At 47.3% G+C, this 18,202-nt stretch overlaps 1 protein-coding gene across 1 annotated transcript in view; it reads left to right on the top strand.

The window, feature by feature from the left end:
* NOX5 (NADPH oxidase 5) overlaps nucleotides 1-18,202 on the top strand; it is a 147,415-nt gene that overhangs the window by 84,222 nt on the left and 44,991 nt on the right. Inside the window, 1 exon segment of the mRNA XM_089907067.1 lies at nucleotides 449-16,870. The gene's annotated coding sequence lies outside the window, so the exon portion shown is untranslated.

The raw sequence follows: 18,202 nt of genomic DNA, 5'->3' as shown, positions 1-18,202 counted from the left end.
TTTTGTCTCTTATTCCCTCTACTACTCTTTTCTTTTGTGTTTAGTTGATTTTTGTAGTGAACTTTTTTGATTCACTTCTAATTACCCTTTGTGTATAATTTTTAGATATTTTCTTAGTAGTTATAAAAGGGAATACATATAACATATTAAATTTATAATGATCTAGTTTGAATTGATACCAACTTCAACAGCATACAAAAACTCTGCTCTTATAGAGCTCTGTCTTCACCCCTTTATGTTAATGTTGTTACAAATCACATCTTTATACACTGTGTGCTCAATAATAGATTTATAGTTTTTAAAATGCATTTTCTTTTAATCATGTAGGAAATAAAAAGTGGAGTTAGAAACTAAAACTACAGTAATGCTGGCTTTCATGATTATCCATGTAGTTACTTATACTGGAAACCTATATTTCTTTTTTTTTTTTTTTTTTTGCGGTACGCAGGCCTCTCACTGTTGTGGCCTCTCCCGTTGCGGAGAACAGGCTCCGGAGGCGCAGGCTCAGCAGCCATGGCTCATGGGCCCAGCCGCTCCACGGCATGTGTGATCATCCCGGACCGGGACACGAACCCATGTCCCCTGCATCGGCAGGCGGACTCTCAACCACTGCGCCACCAGGGAAGCCCCCTATATTTCTTCATACAGCTTTGTGTTACTAACAACTGTCCTTTTATTTCACCTTGAAAGACTCCCTTTAGCATTTCTTGTTGGTCACATCTACTGATAAGGAATTCCCTCAGCTTTTATCTGTGAATGCCTTAATTTCTCCCTCATTTTTGAAGGATAATTTTGCCACATGTAGAATTCTCGATTGACAGCTCTTTTTCTTTCAGTACTTAATTATGTAATCCCACTGCCTTTGGCTCCATGGTTTCTTCTAAGAAATAGCTGCTAATCTTATTCAGGATCCATTGTACATAATAATTCACTTCTCTCTTGCTGCTTTTAAGATTCTCTCTTTGTCTTTCAACAGTTTGATTATGTCTCAGTGTCTTAATCTGTTGGGCTGCTATAACAGAATGCCATAGATTACATGGCTTAAAAACAACAGAAATTTATTTCTCACAGTTCTGGAGGCTGGGAAGTCCAAGATCACGGTGCTGGCAGATTCATTCTCTGGTGAGAGTCTGCTTCTGGTTCATAGACAGCCATCTTCTCACTGTGTCCTCACATGGCAGAAGAGGCAAGAGAATTCTCAGAGTTCTCTTTTATAAAGGCATTAATCCCATTCATGAGGGAAAAGCTCTCATGACGTAATCACCTACCGTAGGCCCCACCTCCTAATACCATCACATTGGGGGTTAGGATTTCAACATGAATTTGGAGAAGGTGGGGACACAAACATTCAATCTATAGCACTTAGTATGGATTTTTTTGAGTTTATCATACCTGGAGGTCATTGAGCTTCTTGGATATGAAGATCCATGTCTTTAATAAAATTTGGCGAGTATTCAGCCATTATTTCTTCAAATATTCTTTCTACTTCTTTCTTTTTCTCACATCCTACTAGGACTCCCAAAATGTGTGTGTTGGTACATTTGATGGTGTCCCATGGGTCCATTAGGCTTTGTTCACTTTCCTTTATACTTTTTATTTCTGTTCTTCAGACTTTTATAATTTCAATAATCTTATCTTCAGGTTCATTAATTCTTCTGCCTGTTCAGATCTGTTGAATCTCTCTAGTGAATTTCTCATTTAAGTATCGTACCTTTCAGCTCCAGAATTTCTATTTGGTTCCTTTTCATAATTTGTATCTCTTTATTGGTATTCTCATTTTGTTCTTTATTTTCCTACTTTCTTTTAGTTCTTTGACCATGGTTTCCTTTAGCTCTCTGATCATATTAAAGATAATTGATATAAAGTCTATGTCTTTTTGTCCAATGCCTGGATTTACTGCTTCTTTGTATGTCTTGTGACTTTTGTTGAAAACTGAACATTTGAATATTACAATGTGGAAACATTGGAAATTAAATCTCCTCTTCCCCAGGATTTGCCATCTTGGATTGTCTCTTTGAAGCTTCAGTCACCTATGGTTTAGTGACTTTTCCAAATTATTTTTTCAAAGATTATATTCCTTGCCATGTTTTGTTGTTGAAGTCTACATTCCTTTAGCTTATGGTTAGCTAGTGTTTTGACAGAGATTTCCTTGAATGTTAGGAGCTAAAAACAAACAAACAAACAAGCAAACCACCTCTCCTAGTCTTCACAGATTAGCTCTGTGCTGGGGCAAGCTGTTTAGCCTTAGCCTTCGCTTCTTGCTTGTACCAAGTCTAGAAATTAGCCAGAAGTGAAGGTTTAGGATCTTCTCAGGTCTTTTCTAAGTATGTGTATGATTTTCTAAATTCCCCAACATACTTAGAAACTTCCCTTCTTTGGCCAGCTTGCCACCATCATCTTGGATCCTCCACATCTACTCCACAGCTCTTTTGTTTTTAGCTGCCTGCTTCAACCCAAAATTCCAGCACCTTCCAGCTCTCCAACCCAATTCTACATCAAGCTCTGAGTCCTTCACAGGTCAAAATGCATAAAGAGACCCTGATAAATATTTGTCAGTCTCCTCAGGGTCTGTGTTTAGCAGCACAAAGAACTGGCAGTAGCTTTGGCTCTGTAGATTTTGGGGGGTTTTTGGTTTTTAATATAATTATTTTAGGCAGAGTACCTCTCCCACTATGGAAAGAGAATTTTCCTTCTCTGTGGAGTGTGTTCCATGAGTCATGGGAAGGGCCTCGTCTCCCATTTGCATCACTAACTGTAGCAGGGGTGAGCAACTTTACCATTTCAACATCGGCTAGAAAACTAATACTAAATTAGCCCACTCAGGAGCAAAGGCAGGGTTTACTGCCAAATACCTCGGCTGCTCTGGACATCTCTGTGTTCTTGCTTTGAAGGAATGACTAGGAGTCTGGAGGCAGGCTTCTGGATTTGTCTCTACTAGAGTGGGTTGGGGTTCCTTACATCCTTATTCAGCTCTGCAGGAGTGAGCTGAGCAGGCAACTAACCCCGGTGGCCAGTTCCATTGACTGGGCTTCCTCAGTCCTGGGTACTTTGTCCCTGTGTAGGTGGCAGGAGATGGGGATAGGGCCAAACTTCTTACAAACTTCCCAGCGGTCACTGACATTTCTTGAAGGAGGCAGGGGTTGTCAGATGAGTTTTCTGGTCTGGGTCACCAAGACGGGGTCTGGAGGGTGTGTCAACCAGTAGCCTTTGGGCTTCACTTTCAGTCACAAAACAGCCTCCCCTGCCCAGGTTTCATAGATCTGTTCCCGTGTGGTGTTGAAAATCAACGTGGCCTTCAGAAAGCCTAAAATATTACAACTTGTGACCACAGGAGGATGCCCTAACCCACCAGCACACAAGAGCATTTTTAAAAAACATTAAAATGTTTTCAACTGTGAAATTTCTTAGACTCTCAGTGTGTTAAAATTGGAGGAGATCTACGAGCTAGGCTGACCCCAGCCCCTCACTTTAAAGATGATGAGACAGAGGTCACAAGAGGGGAGGCCTTGCTCAGGGTCACCCTGAAAGCCAGTGGCACAACCAGGACTGCCCCAAGTCCACCCACTGCCCTCACCACCAGTTTGGGGACGAAGGTCCGCACATTCTCCTTTTCTTATTCTTGCTTCTCCTCAGAGCTCATCTTTTGAATTCTATGCCCATGTTCCTTCTTATCTAGTCCTACTACCACTGCCTTAGTTAAAGCCTCTTGTCCTCTTGCCAGGATGGTGACGATGGTAATAATAATATTAATGATAGCAGCAGCTGACACTGACTGAGCCCTTACTGCTCACCAGACCCTGTTCTAAACTTTACGAGTATGAACACTTTAAAATCTAACAGCCTTTGACGGAGATACTAGTATCACTGTCATCTTATAGGTGAAGAAACTGAGGCACAGAAAAGCACAAGGTCATAGAGCTGGTAAGTGGTGGGGCCAGATTTGAATTTGGGCAGTTTGACTCTGGAGTTCATGCTCTCAACCATTTGATTAAACTGCCTTTAGGGGATATTAGCATAATGGGTAACAATTACTACCCCATTTTACAGACCAAGAAACTGTCTTGGTGAGATTAAGCAAGGGCACAAGGCTAGTAAGGAGCAGAGCTGGTTCTCAGACCAAAGCCGTGGCTCTTAAACACCAGTTATACCTCTTCTTGTCATCATGACCACCCTGCCCCCATCAAACTGACAAAATCTAAACCTCCAACAGGAAGGCCAAGAAACAGTATTTTTAATAAACAAATTTAAGAACAACTGGTGTCAGGAGTTTGGGATTGACATGTACACACTGCTGTATTTAATATGGATAACCAACAAGGACCTACTGTATAGCACAGGGAACTCTGCTCACTATTCTGTAATAACCTAAATGGGAAAAGAATTTGAAAAAGAATAGATACACGTATATGTGTAACTGAATCACTTTGCTGTATACCTGAAACTATCACAACAGTGTTAATCAACTATACTCCAATATAAAATAAAAAGTTAAAAAAAAAAAAAAAAGAACCACTGGTATCAAGATTAAGGGACTTTGGAATCAAACAGTACAGAGCGTGGAATCCTGGGCCTATCACTTTAACCCTTTTAAGCTTCATTTCTCTCTTCTCTAAAAAGGAATATTAGTTATTTTAAACCATAGCTAGTATTTATCACCTGCTCACTGTTGCCCAGGCCCAGTGCCTCACATGCAGTTTCAACTGATCACAGTGCTGTCCCACCAGGTTGTGGTGGCAGTTAAATGAGATAACACCAAGTGTTGACCGGGCATGGGCTCACGCTCAGCAGATAATAGCTATAATCTTAGCCACGATGATTGCTCTTCGTCCATTTTGTGTCTGCTCCCTTCTGGATAGGAAGATTCTCACAGTTATGATGTGTGTCTTACTCATTTCTGTGTCTGACCAGGGTCTGGCTCGTAGCCGGTGTCCAGTCAATCTGTAGAAATCTGTTGACACAAAGGCCGAGAGCATGTCCTCTGCTTGCTTCCAAGCCCTTAATGATTTTTTGGCTGAAATGAGCCTCTTGCTTTTCATTTTGTTCCAACTGTTCCCAGTTCTTCCATGAACCTGAGCTATACATGCTTCAGTGATTGTGTTTTTGCTTTAGGGATCAGGGACAGCATAGGGTGGATTTTTGAAGATTTTGCAGACGAGGATGGAAAACCCGGGCAGCTTGGACCAGCCATTGTCACAGTGTAACGGAAGATGTGAGCTGACACACTGGTGGCCAAGGTGGGCGGTGATCTCTCCAAACTTTTCCGTCTGCATCTGAAGTCTCATGAGGCTCATCACTGCAACTATGGGAGTGTTTCTCTTGATGTCACCCATAAAGTGGGGTGACCACTGCCTTCCTACATCACAGGGTCACTGTGAAGATCAAATCAAATGACCACATGCTTGTGGAGGCTTTTGCTAACTGTAAAGCTCTGTACTGGGGCTAGGCCTTGGTCAGGTGGGCGTTTGGTTCTCAGTGAGTTGCCCCTCCCCTTGGTGGATACGTCCCTCTCCCAGGACCCAGGGCCTTACCTTCTCATTGTTCTCTCCTCCTACGCCTCTGTTCATTCAGCTCAAGCCAGGCTGGGCTTTCCTGACTTGCTTCTGAATTCTTTCAGACCCACCTTCCTTATCTTTGCCCCCTTGCTTTCAAATTCTTAGCTGACATTTTAATTTTTCTACAGAAACCAGAGTCTTTACAGCATTTCCATCTTACTGTAGCAGTGCACTGTGTCTGCTGGTAAGTCTTATTTGGCAGTCCTGGCTCATGGACCACTGCCTGAGCATGCAGCTGTCTGATAAGCTCTTAGCCATGTGGGGGAGGTCGTCTGTTCCTGTCTTCATCACACACATGCAAGCCTCCTGTCTCCCGGAGCATCCTGTCACATTGCTTGTCCCAAGCCAAGATCTCGCCTTTCAACAGGACCTCATTCAGTCTGTTTCCTTACTGACCTCATGTCATTCCATCAGCATGATCTTCTGGTCCCTTGGTGGCCCTCTGAGTCACTCCAGCTGATGGGATCTAACCCAGACTTCTGAGGAACTGAACCTGCTGCTGGTGCCAAGAGCTAACAGGCAGGGAGCTGTGAGTGGGACTTGTGCCTGGGACACCTCGGTATAGACACAGCAGGTCCCACGGGAGGATCTGTTCCCTGCCAGTTGCCCTCAGAAGTCCTGGCAAAGGCTTGAAGGGCAAGGATCACTAGTGTCCAAGTAGGGGGACCAACTGTCCTAGCTAGCCGGGATCCAGGAGTTTTGCGGGGCACAGGCCGTTCAGTGCTAAACAGAGAAAGTCCTGGTCTCCCTGTGTCTGGGACAGTTCAGCCTCAAGAGGACAAAAGGGGGTCCTTTCACTTACGATTTGGATTTGAGGCCCCTTGATTTTTCAAGGCTCCCTTGATTTTTCTCAACTGATTAGGGTATGAACAGTGGTTTTGCCTGAGCCTGAAAGCTCTGTCCCTGTCCAGGTGAATGATGACAAGAGGCAGGTCCAGGCAAGCCCTTGCTGGCCCTCAGCAACCTGCCTGATGATGTGGGGAAGTGAGACTCATACACGGGGAGAACAGAGAAAGAGCATGTCTGTTTAAGCTAAGGTGGCAAGGCTCCATCAAGACAAGAGAAACCCCAGGAAATAATGATACAGCCCATTATCGGGTAAGTTAGCTGTTGACCAACGATGCCCATCTATGGGGTCCTGCAGAATGTACAAATCAGACCTTTTCTTCAGGTGAACACGGTGGGGGAAGGATTTGGAAATGCATCCTCGATTTAATGCATCTGCTTCCGAGGCCCCTTGCTCCCCTGCCACCACTCAAGGCGTACACGCATATACACGCACACGCAGCCAGCCTCTCCCCCACTCCCACACATCCCCGCAGGTCCTTGACCCTTGCTGCTCCTGTGTCCAGACCATGGTCCCCGCTGGGCTTCCAGATCCACAAAGGGAGCTGAGTCTCTTGGGCGATGACTTTCAGCCCTAACAGCCTCGCTGGCCTCACAGGTGTCCTCATGTAGCCCTTTGGTGGCTGAGGGATTGCTGTATCTGTCCCCCTGCCCTAATCATTCCAGGAGCAAGTACCAGATAGCTAGGGACAGCCCCTGTGCCCCAGAGCCTGCTAGAATTATTCAAACTGGCCAGTCCTAAGCCTGCTTACCCTGCCTCACCCATCCTTCCCATGGAAACTGCAGTAAAGGCTCTTGCCCAGTTTCCTCTGCTCTCTCTGTCCTGACTGGCCCCGGTGTTACCCCATGTGGCCCTGCGAGGTGTGGGGTGCCTCCTGTTTCTAGGGATCTGTGAGTATAACCCTCTTCTTCCTTTGTGACCGTTGTCTCTATGTCTGCATGTCTTACCCTACCTGACCAAACAAATATCAGGGAGCTTTATCATAGTCAGGCACACGCCTGCGCACTCACTGTGCATGGATCACCTCATTAAATCTCAGCGCAGTCTGTGGGTGGTGCTATTATATTTTGCAGATGAGGAAGCGGAGACCTGAGTACACGCAATTAAATTAACAGAGGCAGGATTAAGAATTCAGGCATGCCGATCTGAAAGGCTGCGCTCCCAGCCTCCACTCTGATCTGCCTCGATTATTACTGAGTAGTTGCCTTATTATTTTTATCACATTAGCAGGCAGGGGTAGGGCAGTCTGGTGTCCCCATAAGCTCCCACGTGAGGGCAGAGGTCAGGTGGGAGAGCTGAGCCGTGTCTCTGGTCCTGGTCCTAAGCAGCCCCACTTGAGAGCTATAAAGGGCTCACGGAGGAGCTGGACCCTAGGTGGGAGGCAACCTTCTGGAGCAACCTGTCTTGATGGATTTGAAGGGCCCTGGGGCAACCCCTGCCTAGAACTCTCTGTCCAGTGATCTGTTTACAATCACCCTCTACCCCCACCATCTGTCAGTAAAGGTTTTAGGTTATGAGCAACAGACACCAGCTCTGGGTAACTTAAGCAACACTGATTAGAAGACCACTGGTACATTAACAGAACTGATAGAGAACTTAGAAAGCCAGCGTAAGAATCATTACACACCAAGAGGAAACTAGTGGCTAGGAACACAGCAAATTCACCTTCAGGAACAGTGTGATCAGGGTGCAACCTGGCACCCCGTCTCTGGACTCTCACTGTTGATACTCTCACATTGCTGTGTCTTTCTGACACTGACTCAGTGTCAAAGCCAGTGGGGACTTTTGGGGGTGATGGATATGTTCACTGTCCTCATTGTGGTGACAGTTTCATGGATCTCTACATATGTCAAAGCATATCAAATTGTACATTTGAAATATTTGTAGTTCATTATATGTATTCTTACCTTAATAGCACTATTTAAATAATAGAGTCTGGAGAGACCCCTGGTGCCTAAAGCTGGGGGGCGGCAGGGAGGGGAGTGGAAGATGAAACAGAGAGTGGGGGGCAAAGGTCAACAGGCCAGCTTCATGTAGAGGCCAGACTGGCCAAGAGAGGCGAACCGAGGCTCCTCTCCCCAGCTCTTCTGGAGGGTCCTAGACCTCTTGCTGGGTCGTGGCTTGTCAATAGCAAGTTAAACTTGTAGCTGATGTTAGCTTTGATGGAGAAACTACTTCTTCTTCCTCTTTAGGCCTAGCTCTCTGCTCCTCTAACCATCTTTTACTCACTGAGCCTCAGTCTGGGAGGGGCAAACTCCCTTCCTTTAGGAGCGGCACTGAGAAAAGTCTCGATGGCTAGAACTGTTGAGGGACAGCATTGCTCAGGTGGGTTGCCCTGAAGCAGGTAGTGAGGCATGAATTTGTAGCAAGCCATTTATTAAGCTCTTAGGGGACATAGGTAAGGGGATGGGGAAGCAGGACAAAGCCTGGGGCCCCTCAGACAAAGGCCTATAAGGGCAGCTTCTGCCCATCCCGCAGGGAAGTCTGGAGTGGGAAGAACACCTCAGATGTCCCAAGCTGAGCTGGGCTTGCATGCTGTGGCCCACGACCCGCTGGGAGAGGAGGAGGATGCCTACTTCCAGGCACGCCCTGCATTCTTCACTCCAGCAGCCGAGGGCAGCTCCCCCAGAAGAGGTGGGAGTGCTGCTGTGGGAGGTGGACAGGGGCCCAGAAATGATGAAAGGTGCTCTGGATGCAGCACCAACACTGTCCATGACAAGCCAGTGTCTCCTTCAAATCCCAGCAAGTCCAGGGCTTGGTCGACAGAGGTAATGGAAAGGCAGCCTCGTTTGGAGGAAGGTGAGCCTTGGCGTCCAGAGACCCCAGACTTAATTATCACACGATTCTTTTACTTGGCTGTGTGCTTTCAGCCTGTAGGACAAACCAGGCTTAGTTACACACATCTGACACATCCTTCCACTGCTCACGTCAGAGGTATGCAGAAAGATCAGTTTTCAAAAAGTGCTACACCTTCGATTTTAGTTTGACTACTAATTTTGTCACACTACTATTATATTCTGCTGGAGACGTGGGGTATCCGCCTATGGGGCCTGTGGGTTGGGAGGGAGAGCAGGGAGAGTGTGAGGGGTCAGTGCTCAGAGAGTCAGCTGACTGGTTTCACAGGCAGGACCACATGCCGCTGCACAGAACAGAACGTGGGGCCTGGAGATGTGAAGACTGTTTAGCCCACAGGCCTCATTGTATAGATGGGGAAACTGAGGCCCAGAAAGGAGAGACTCTCCACTCCTTTAGCTTATACTTACCCAGCACCTCTCTGTGCCGGGGCTTGCACCAGAGCCTGGGAATAGAATACCAGGATGCCACAGACTCCGACCTTTTAGCTTTTCACCTTGAAATAATTATAGGTTCACAAGAAGTTGTAAATATGGTACAGAAAGGTCCCGAGTGCCCTTCACACAGTTTTCCCCAGTGGCAACATCTGGAATAAAATTACAGTGTAATATTAAAACCAGGAAACTGACATTGGTACAAGCACACAGTGTTTACATGTACTAATTAATGTGTGTACAGGAGTATGTGTGTGTGTGTGTGTGTAGTTCTATGTACTGCTATCACAGATATAGATTTGTGTGCCCATCATACAATCGAGACATGGAGCTTTTCTGTCACTGCAAAGGACCTCCCTCTGTGTCCCCTTCATAGTTGTCCACACCCCACCCCCCCATTCCTCGGCCACTGCTAAACTACTTTCCATCTCAGACCTTGGTTTTAGGGGACTCACCTCTTCGGAGGGAGAGAGATGCAGATACAAATCTTGGCAATATGAGGTATAGTAAATACCTATATAAGTATAGGAATGAAATAATACCATGACATTTGGGTGCAGTTAACGTCACACTCCTGAGGGTGTCTAAGTCAGATTGAATCCATTGAAAGGGGACCAGAAATGGGGTGGTTTCAGCCATTAAAAAGAATGAGGTCGCACTGAGGTAGCTGACGTAGAACAACCTTCAAAGCAGACGACAGAAGGCAAAGGACGGAACGGTGCACGCTGGCTTGTGTGTGTGTGCGCGCGTGTGTGTGTGTGTGTGGCAGCTCTGTAGTCAGATGTCATGTGGACATACACAAAAAAACACCACTAATGGTACCACCTGTGGAAAGTGAGACCAGCGGCTGAAGAGGGAGGGATACTCGTCTCCTTGTCTACTCTCTTGTGCTATTTCAGTTTTCACTGCGTGCGTGACTTGCCTTTATTAAAAGGAAATGGAATCATTTTGGACCCTCCTTAAGCAAGAAGGAACGTATCCTGTATATTTGTATCCTCATATCGCCATATCCGTGCTTTCTCCTCTCCCTTGGGTTTGCAAAAGGCCCTCTAGGGACTTAGCAGTCTAAAAAGGGGGTTGTGCAGCCTCTAGTTGCCATGGTAGCTGTTGCTCCTGGTGACACAAGATGCAGGCCTGGCCCTCCCAGCCCTGTGAGCAGGGGGCTTGGAACCCCCACACCACCCTGGGTACCAGATGTTAAAAAAGACATCTCTATCAGTGCTAGTGTGGGATGAGTCAGCTGTGTGATTTCAGGAAGACGCTGCGTTCACTGGTCTGCCCTGCATGGTGTACGCTTTCTAAAGACAAATGTTCTTACCTAAAAACATCTTAACCTCTACCTCGGAGCACCAAGCCCCATTCTCCTCCCCGCTGGGATAATCTGGTTTAACTGCCTCTACTGGTTTCTAAACACAGAGTCTGGTTTAGTGGTTGTCTTGGGGGCAGCCCATTCTCACACCAGGGTCCCCTCCCAGCCCATTCATCTTCCTCTCTCAGACCCAGAAACAGGGAGAATTGTTTATTGCTTCTTAAGGGGCTGGAGAACCCTTATTGACCACAAGAGGAAAATCGAGCTACCGTCCAGTGTGTGGGGCTCATGTCAAGACAGCTTTTGTTCTTTTCTGGTGAGTCAACAAGGGCAATAAATGATATAAATTAATTTCTTAATAAACTATTGTGATACATTAAATTCCCAATAGGTTCTTCTGCTTCAATTCAAGTGTGTGTTGATAGAATAAAAGTAAAATGCAGTGAGAACTAGAGGAGAGAACTAAATTAGCTCTCTTGGGGAGGAGTGGGTTGGGGAAGGGAATTTTTGTGGTGGCCCTTGAAGGTTGGGTAGGAGTTCACCAGGTGAAGAAATGAGAAGGCGAGCTATCCTATGCTTGGTGCTAAAACCAGGGACCTGACTCTGACCAGAGATTTTCCGAACTATTACATGCTGCCATGGCCCCGACCCCTCTCTGTCTCCAGGACTGAAGGCGTATGTTCAGGTGAACTTAGAGCCTGGAGAGAGGCGATGCTGTCTTGTCAGCTGGCCAGGACATGTTCAGTCCAGATGGAGCCTGTAATACGCCGATGTGGACCGAATTGCCAGATACTCCACTTCTCTTGTGGAACAGTGTCCTGGGAACAGGCCGGGACTGCTGCCCTAAAGTAAGGCCTTACCATTCATGCTGTGATTTCTGTGGGTGCAAACTAGACAGGGTTAAAAGACTGGGGAGAAAAGAAAGGCAAGGCAAGGTGGAGAAAGCAGGAAAGGCCAGGCAAGTTTGCTTTGGGGAAGGTCTCAGGCCACGACTCACAGTGGGAACATGATTCACAGACATCCTCCGAGGCCTGATTATTCGAGGCTCACATTTCCTTCCTCTGGGACTCCCAAAGCCTGATGGTTCTTGGCACTTCTCAAAAGCAAAAGGCAAAAATAATATTTTAATTTTCTCCAACAGAAAGGCTGCGTTATAGCTACTAGCCTTATTCCAAGAACGAATTCTTAGGAAATTGGATTAGGACATAAATTTACAGAGTTCCTGGATCGGCCCAGGATTCTTTTTCCACTTACGCCACATGTGCTCCACCCTGCCTTCTTCTTTGCGTCTGAGATGCAGAGCCCAGCCTCAGGTTTTGCAGTCACCACCTCAGGGTGGAGGCTGGTGGAAAGAGCCGCATTAGGGGACCAGGGCTCTAGTCCCAACTCCACCAACTCCTGAGATACCTCCAGGAGACCACATCCACTCCATGGGCCTCAGTTTCCCCATCTAGAAAGGAAAGGTTGCACTAGATGTTTCATAGAAAAAAATCTGCATACCCATTTTTTAGGGAGGGGAGTCAGTTAAAATTTTACCCACATAACTGAAAATCAATTTAAAGTGTTTGGAAGCCACTGGAATAAATCATCTTCAAGGCTGTACCCAAACCTAATTTCTGTAAGTCTCTAGACTTCTCCATGCTCAAAAGTGGAGGCAGAGTGGGGAGGAGGGAGGTGGTTTGGCTTCAGCCAGGTGCCCGCAGCAACCCTCCCACCGTTGCCCTCTTTTAATAAAGGAGTGCGTCTCACACATGTCACCTGTCTCCTGGGCTGAATGGTGGTGGCACTGGCACCTGGCTCTTGCTGCACATGTTTCTGATGGCTGGAGCAGTGAGGGGGTCTCCTGTGCTAAGGATGCAGAAGCGGGTGGGAGGGAAGTGGGGTGGCTGAGGAGGAGAGGTTCTTGCCCAGCCTCCAAGCCCTGCCCCACGCTCTCTGGAGAACAGACCACACCGGGAAGGAGAAGGCAAGGGGCACAAGATCACGTATCCAGTGCGACCCACTGGAGTGTGTACTTGCGGTGTCTCAGTGGAGTCACACAACCTCATGGGGCTAAGTCTGAGTGTTACTGAGTCCAAGCTCATACTGCTCGCTGCACGACAGGCCAGTCAATTGAGAGGCGAGGTGTTGGGGCAAGGAACAGCGATTTTATTCAGAAAGCCAGCAGACGAGAAGATGGTGGACTTGTGTCCCAAAGAACCATCTTGCCCAGGTTTGGACGCTAGTTCCTTTTATAGAACAAAGAGGGGGAGGTGAGGAGGTAAAGTAAAAAGAAGGCGATCGGCTGTTGGAAATATTTCCTGGTTCTGGCCAGGCTCCAGAGGGGATGTGATCATTTCTTCCTTCCTGCAGCCATTCACAGGTGGGCCTGGTGTGTGTGTGTTGGGGGTTTCCTGTGAGCTAAACAAAGGTATTTTAACTTAACAGTCAGGCATGGGAGGCAGGGTTCCTGGAGAATGGGCCATTATGTATACTTTAAGCTCTAGGCAATATCCCTTTAGTGATTAACTTGTAGCAGAAGGAATACAATACAAAGGTTAAAGTGAAAGCACCATCCCAACATGGAGTCAGATTTGTTCTTCCCTGTTTCAGGAGCAGTCCCTTTCTGCAGGTAAGAAAAGTGGGGAACAGGGAGAGGAAGCACACTGGCCTCAGGCGACAAGTGGTGAGCCCAAAGTGCTGATTCTGGGGGCGGTGGGGTGAGCGGGAGCATCGGGACCATGACCCCTGGGTAGGCAGTTGGGGCCACATGAACTCACCTATTTCTACTTCAAGAAGACTAGTCAGGATTCTTTTTCTGGGACTTGGGAAACAAAGCAGGTGGTTGAGAATAATCAAAACGGCCTTCTGAATGAGTGAAAATGAACTGAGTGTCTCTTCTGGGTCAGGTGCTTCCTTGTGGTGTTTCATTGAATCCTCACAACCATGTGCTTTGGTATTCGGGGAAGACACCCCTCACCCCCCACAGAGAACTCAGAGAGGGTGAGGGGGCTGCCAGGGAGGGCAGAGCTCCAGCCAAGGCCAGCCCCTCTCACTCACAGGTCTTGTTCCCATGAGGGGGCCTGCTGGCCACACTTGCCAAACAGCTGATTGTCCCATGTGAGTTCCATGAGTACAGTCAGCCCCTCCCTCCTGTCCCTGACCCAGTGCTGGGTACGGAGGAGATGCTCAGAACCAGAGCATGAGTGTCTTCCAGCCTATTTTAAAGTATTTGAAGCCACTGTTGTGAACTGCTCTCCCCCACCCCTCTTTCCACCTTTGTGCTCCTGTGTGCCAGAAAGGCTTCCAACAGCTAAAGGGAAAACAAGTCTTTCCCCTTAGCAGGAAACTATACCTCAGTGGGGTCCTAGGAAAGGAGCGCTGTGCTGGGAGTCTAGTACTGGAGCAAGCACAAGCCCACTGCAAGCTTCAGTTTCCCCATCTATGCCATGAGGGTGCCTTTGGTGAGCCTTAAGCCCTCTTCAGGGCCTATGACCCCTGACCCTTTATGGGTGGAGCTTCCAATCTCTCCCAGGAGCAGGGCCCAAAAGGAATCCCTTTCTAGGTTTGCCATCCAGAGGCAGCCACACAGAGACCCCACCTCTGTGGTCCTTGCTGCTTTTCTACTTAAAAATAGTCCTCACTCAGCTTTGACTAGATCAAAGGGACACACTGCTGGAACTTGCTGGCCAGAGGCTGTCACTGTTAACTCTCGCCCGCTGGTTACAGGTGGATTATAGCAAGTCCTGTGGGGACATAAGGAAGAAATAAGGAATATAAGTTCTGTGGGGGCAGGAACCATTGGTCATCTATTTATCTCTTGGATGGCATAGAATATTTCTTGAAGGAACGTTTGAATGAAATAGTGAATGAGCAGAGGTGATTCCTACCTGGAGCTGATAGGCTCATTGGGGAGAGAAGAGATATATACACAAAAAAGTTAAATAATGATCTAAGGACCAAGTTACCATGCAAAGCAAGGTATGACATGTTGCAAGACAGCATTTGTGGTGCAGGAACACAGTGTAACTAATTCTGGGCTGAGGAGAGCAGGAAGAGCCTCTAGAAGAAGTTGGACTTTGGGCTGGACCTTGAGGGGTGAGTCCGGTTTGAGGGGTGTGGAGCCCCCAGATGCTTGCCCTGAAGAGGCAGTTCCTGCAAAGTTTCCGTGTTGGGAATGAGCAAAACACGCTCAAGGTCTCCAACAGAGGATGTGTCTCTGCTCTGGAGAGAAGGAAGACTGGACACGACTGGCGGGGCTCAGAGTGTTCTGGCCCAGGCTCTGCCCCTCAGTTTGTCTGCCTGACAGATGGAGGTCAGAGTGTCTACCCCACTGGGATCTTGTTGGGATTTCCTGGGATGTGTTTGCACAAGCATTTTGCGGTCTGAGAAATGTTTTGCAAATACTCACTGTAATCCCAAGATGAAACCTGTCGCTCAAGGCAGGCACAGTGTTCGTTCTCTCTGTGTTTTCCTCAAGCTGAGGGGTGGCGACTCAAGGCCCAGGAAACAAACACTGACCAAATCAGTAACCGTTTATGGAGCTGCTACTGTGGGTGGAGCCCCACAGGGGATACAAGAGGAGGAAGACGGGTCCCAGCCATCCAGGGCTTAAAAAGGAGATAAGAAAAGCGGGTGAAAACTTAATATCCCCTGAGATTTTGTGTATCAGTTGAAAATGATAATAAAACTTGATGGAACGATATTAGGTCAACTTAACTGCCCTGTTTTCCATGAGAAGGTCATTTCAACCCCAAAGGTGTGAGACTGGGGTGGGGTGATAGGCCATATTCCATCTCATTAGCATGAGCCCTAGTGACATCAGCAGGAAAACAGAGCCTCTGCTTACTGTTCTTGGCCCCAGGGAACAGCTGCTTGTGAGCCTCTCTCCCAGACACAAGGTGCATAATGTGGGTGAGGTCAACTTTGATGGTTCTAAAAATGTATACCCCTGTGTCTGCTCTTACACTGTGTGCCAAGGCAGGGAGAACAGGAGAAAATCTCCATTGAGCAGAGGAGGGACTGGATCCTGAACAGGGGAGGTGACTTTCCCAGGCCAGACAGTGAGTTAGCCTGGGCATAGAAGCCCCCTCTCCTGATTAATGCCTGGAGCTGTTTCGGTTCCTGCTGACCCTGCTTAGAACTGGAGTTGGGCATCGGGAACGGTTGACTGGAGTGGGGAGATTCCTCTGCGGGATGCTGATGTGGCTGGTCTACTACAGTCATTCACTAAATATCAATTGGGTAACTATTATAATCCAGGCACTGCTCTAGTGTTGAGATTCATCCGAGAATAAAACAGACTCAAGTCCCCGCCCTTGTGGAGCTTACATTCTAGTGGGGGAGGAGGCAGACAAAAAACAATACATTATATAGCACATTAGAAGATGATACGTGCTGTGGAAAGAAGGGAGTAGAGCAGGATAATGGGCATCAGTAGTTTGGGGTGGGTGAGAGCCACCTTTAAGACAGGGTGCTCAGGGTAGACTTCATTAAGAAGGTGTGAGATGAGCAAAAGCTTGAAGGAGGGGAGGGAGTTAGCCAGGTAGATCTCTGGAAGAAGAATGTTCCAGGCAGAGGGAATGGTCAGTGCAAAGGCCCTGGGGCAGAAGTGTACCTGGTATGTTCAAGAAGTACTGAGAAGGCCAGTGTGGCTGGAGCTGAGTGAGCAAGGGGAGAGCCCAAGATGAAGGCACACAGGTCATGGGGCCATGTCATGGGGGGAATACGGAGGGCTTTGTGGTTATTCTAAGTGGGATGAGAAACCATCTAAAGGTTTTAAGCTGGGGAGTGACTCATCTAATTTACATTTGAACAGGATCTCCAGGGCCCTGAATAGAGAACAGACTATAAGGGGATGAGGATGGAACAGAGGGTGAGTCAGGAGGCTGTCCAGGTGAGTGGTGATGGTCCCTCTGGCTAGGGTGGGACCTGCGGAGGGGCAGTCAGATTCTATATCTATTTCTAATGTAGAAGTAGAAGCAACAAGATTTGCTTGTGGGTTGGATGTCAGACATGTGGGAAAGAAAGGAATAGATGAGTACTCCATAGTTCTGAGGTGAATGGGGAAGGGGTCATTTACTGAGATGGGAACAGTGGGTGGCTCAGAGTTAGGGATACCGTGAGTCCAGTTTTGGATGTGTTAAGTTTGAGATGCATATTGACATCCAAGTGGAGATGTTAACTGGCCATTGCAATTACTGGACCACAGTTCAGGGCCAAGGTTGGGAATGGAGACATGCACTTGTTGATGAGCTAGTTGACAAGGAATTTAGTTTAGATAGAAAAGATAGGCTGAGCCCAACTTATAAAGCAGATAAAAGAACAGGATCTATCCGTAAGTCAGGACACTGAGAAGGAGACAGTGAGTTAGAAGGAAACCAGGAGAGGGTGGGATTCTGGAAGTCAAGAGAAGACAGAGGTTCAAGGGCTGAGAATGACCCCTTGGCTTGGCCATGAGGACATTGTTGTTCATCTTATTAAGAAAGGTTTCCTTGGGCAATAGAAGTCTGATTGGAGTGGGTTCCAAAAAAAAAAAAGGGAAATGACGAAGTGGAGACTGAATATAAGCAACTCTTTCAGGAGGTTTTGCTATTAAGGAGAAACTGGGCAATAGCTAGAGGAAAACGAAGAGGAAAATGATGCAGAAAGCAAGGAGATAATTGCAGGTCACAATCCTTGAGTGGGTGAGAGGATGAGGACTCCAGGGCACAGGGAGCGAGGCAGCCGCAGAGAGGAGCACATGCAGGTGAGCCATCATTTTCCCTATGGCTTGTCCACATCTCAGCTGCCTTTCCGGACTCATCCTGGCAGAGGAAAGCGGCCGTAGCAGTGTTCCCACCCTACACCAAGCAGAGCAAATCCACGGGCTACAGACTCAGGTCTTAAAATCAGCCCAAAGAATCAACAAATAATATGTTGTAGGGCTGAAGATACCATGCTTTTGACAAAAAAAAATGTAGAAGAAAAGTGTTCTAAGCCAAAAAACAACCAGTTGGGGGTATGTCATGTAACGAAGCTCTGTGTCCCCTCTACAGTAAAATATGTCCTACTTTACCCAAGAAATGAGGAAAAGAGGTTTTCGCTATTTTTCCTTCCATGATGATGTTTCACTTTTTTACTAATCAGACTAAGGCAAATAAAAATTGAAAATATCGGGCTTCCCTGGTGGCGCAGTGGTTGAGAGTCCGCCTGCCGATGCAGGGGACACGGGTTCGTGCCCCGGTCT

This window comes from Delphinapterus leucas, chromosome 2 (assembly GCF_059928025.1).
Source record: "Delphinapterus leucas isolate spDelLeu-1000000601 "Yukka" chromosome 2, BTC_Dleu_Yukka2, whole genome shotgun sequence".
Taxonomy (NCBI): Eukaryota; Metazoa; Chordata; class Mammalia; order Artiodactyla; family Monodontidae; genus Delphinapterus; species Delphinapterus leucas.
This window is presented reverse-complemented; position numbering and strand designations above follow the sequence as displayed.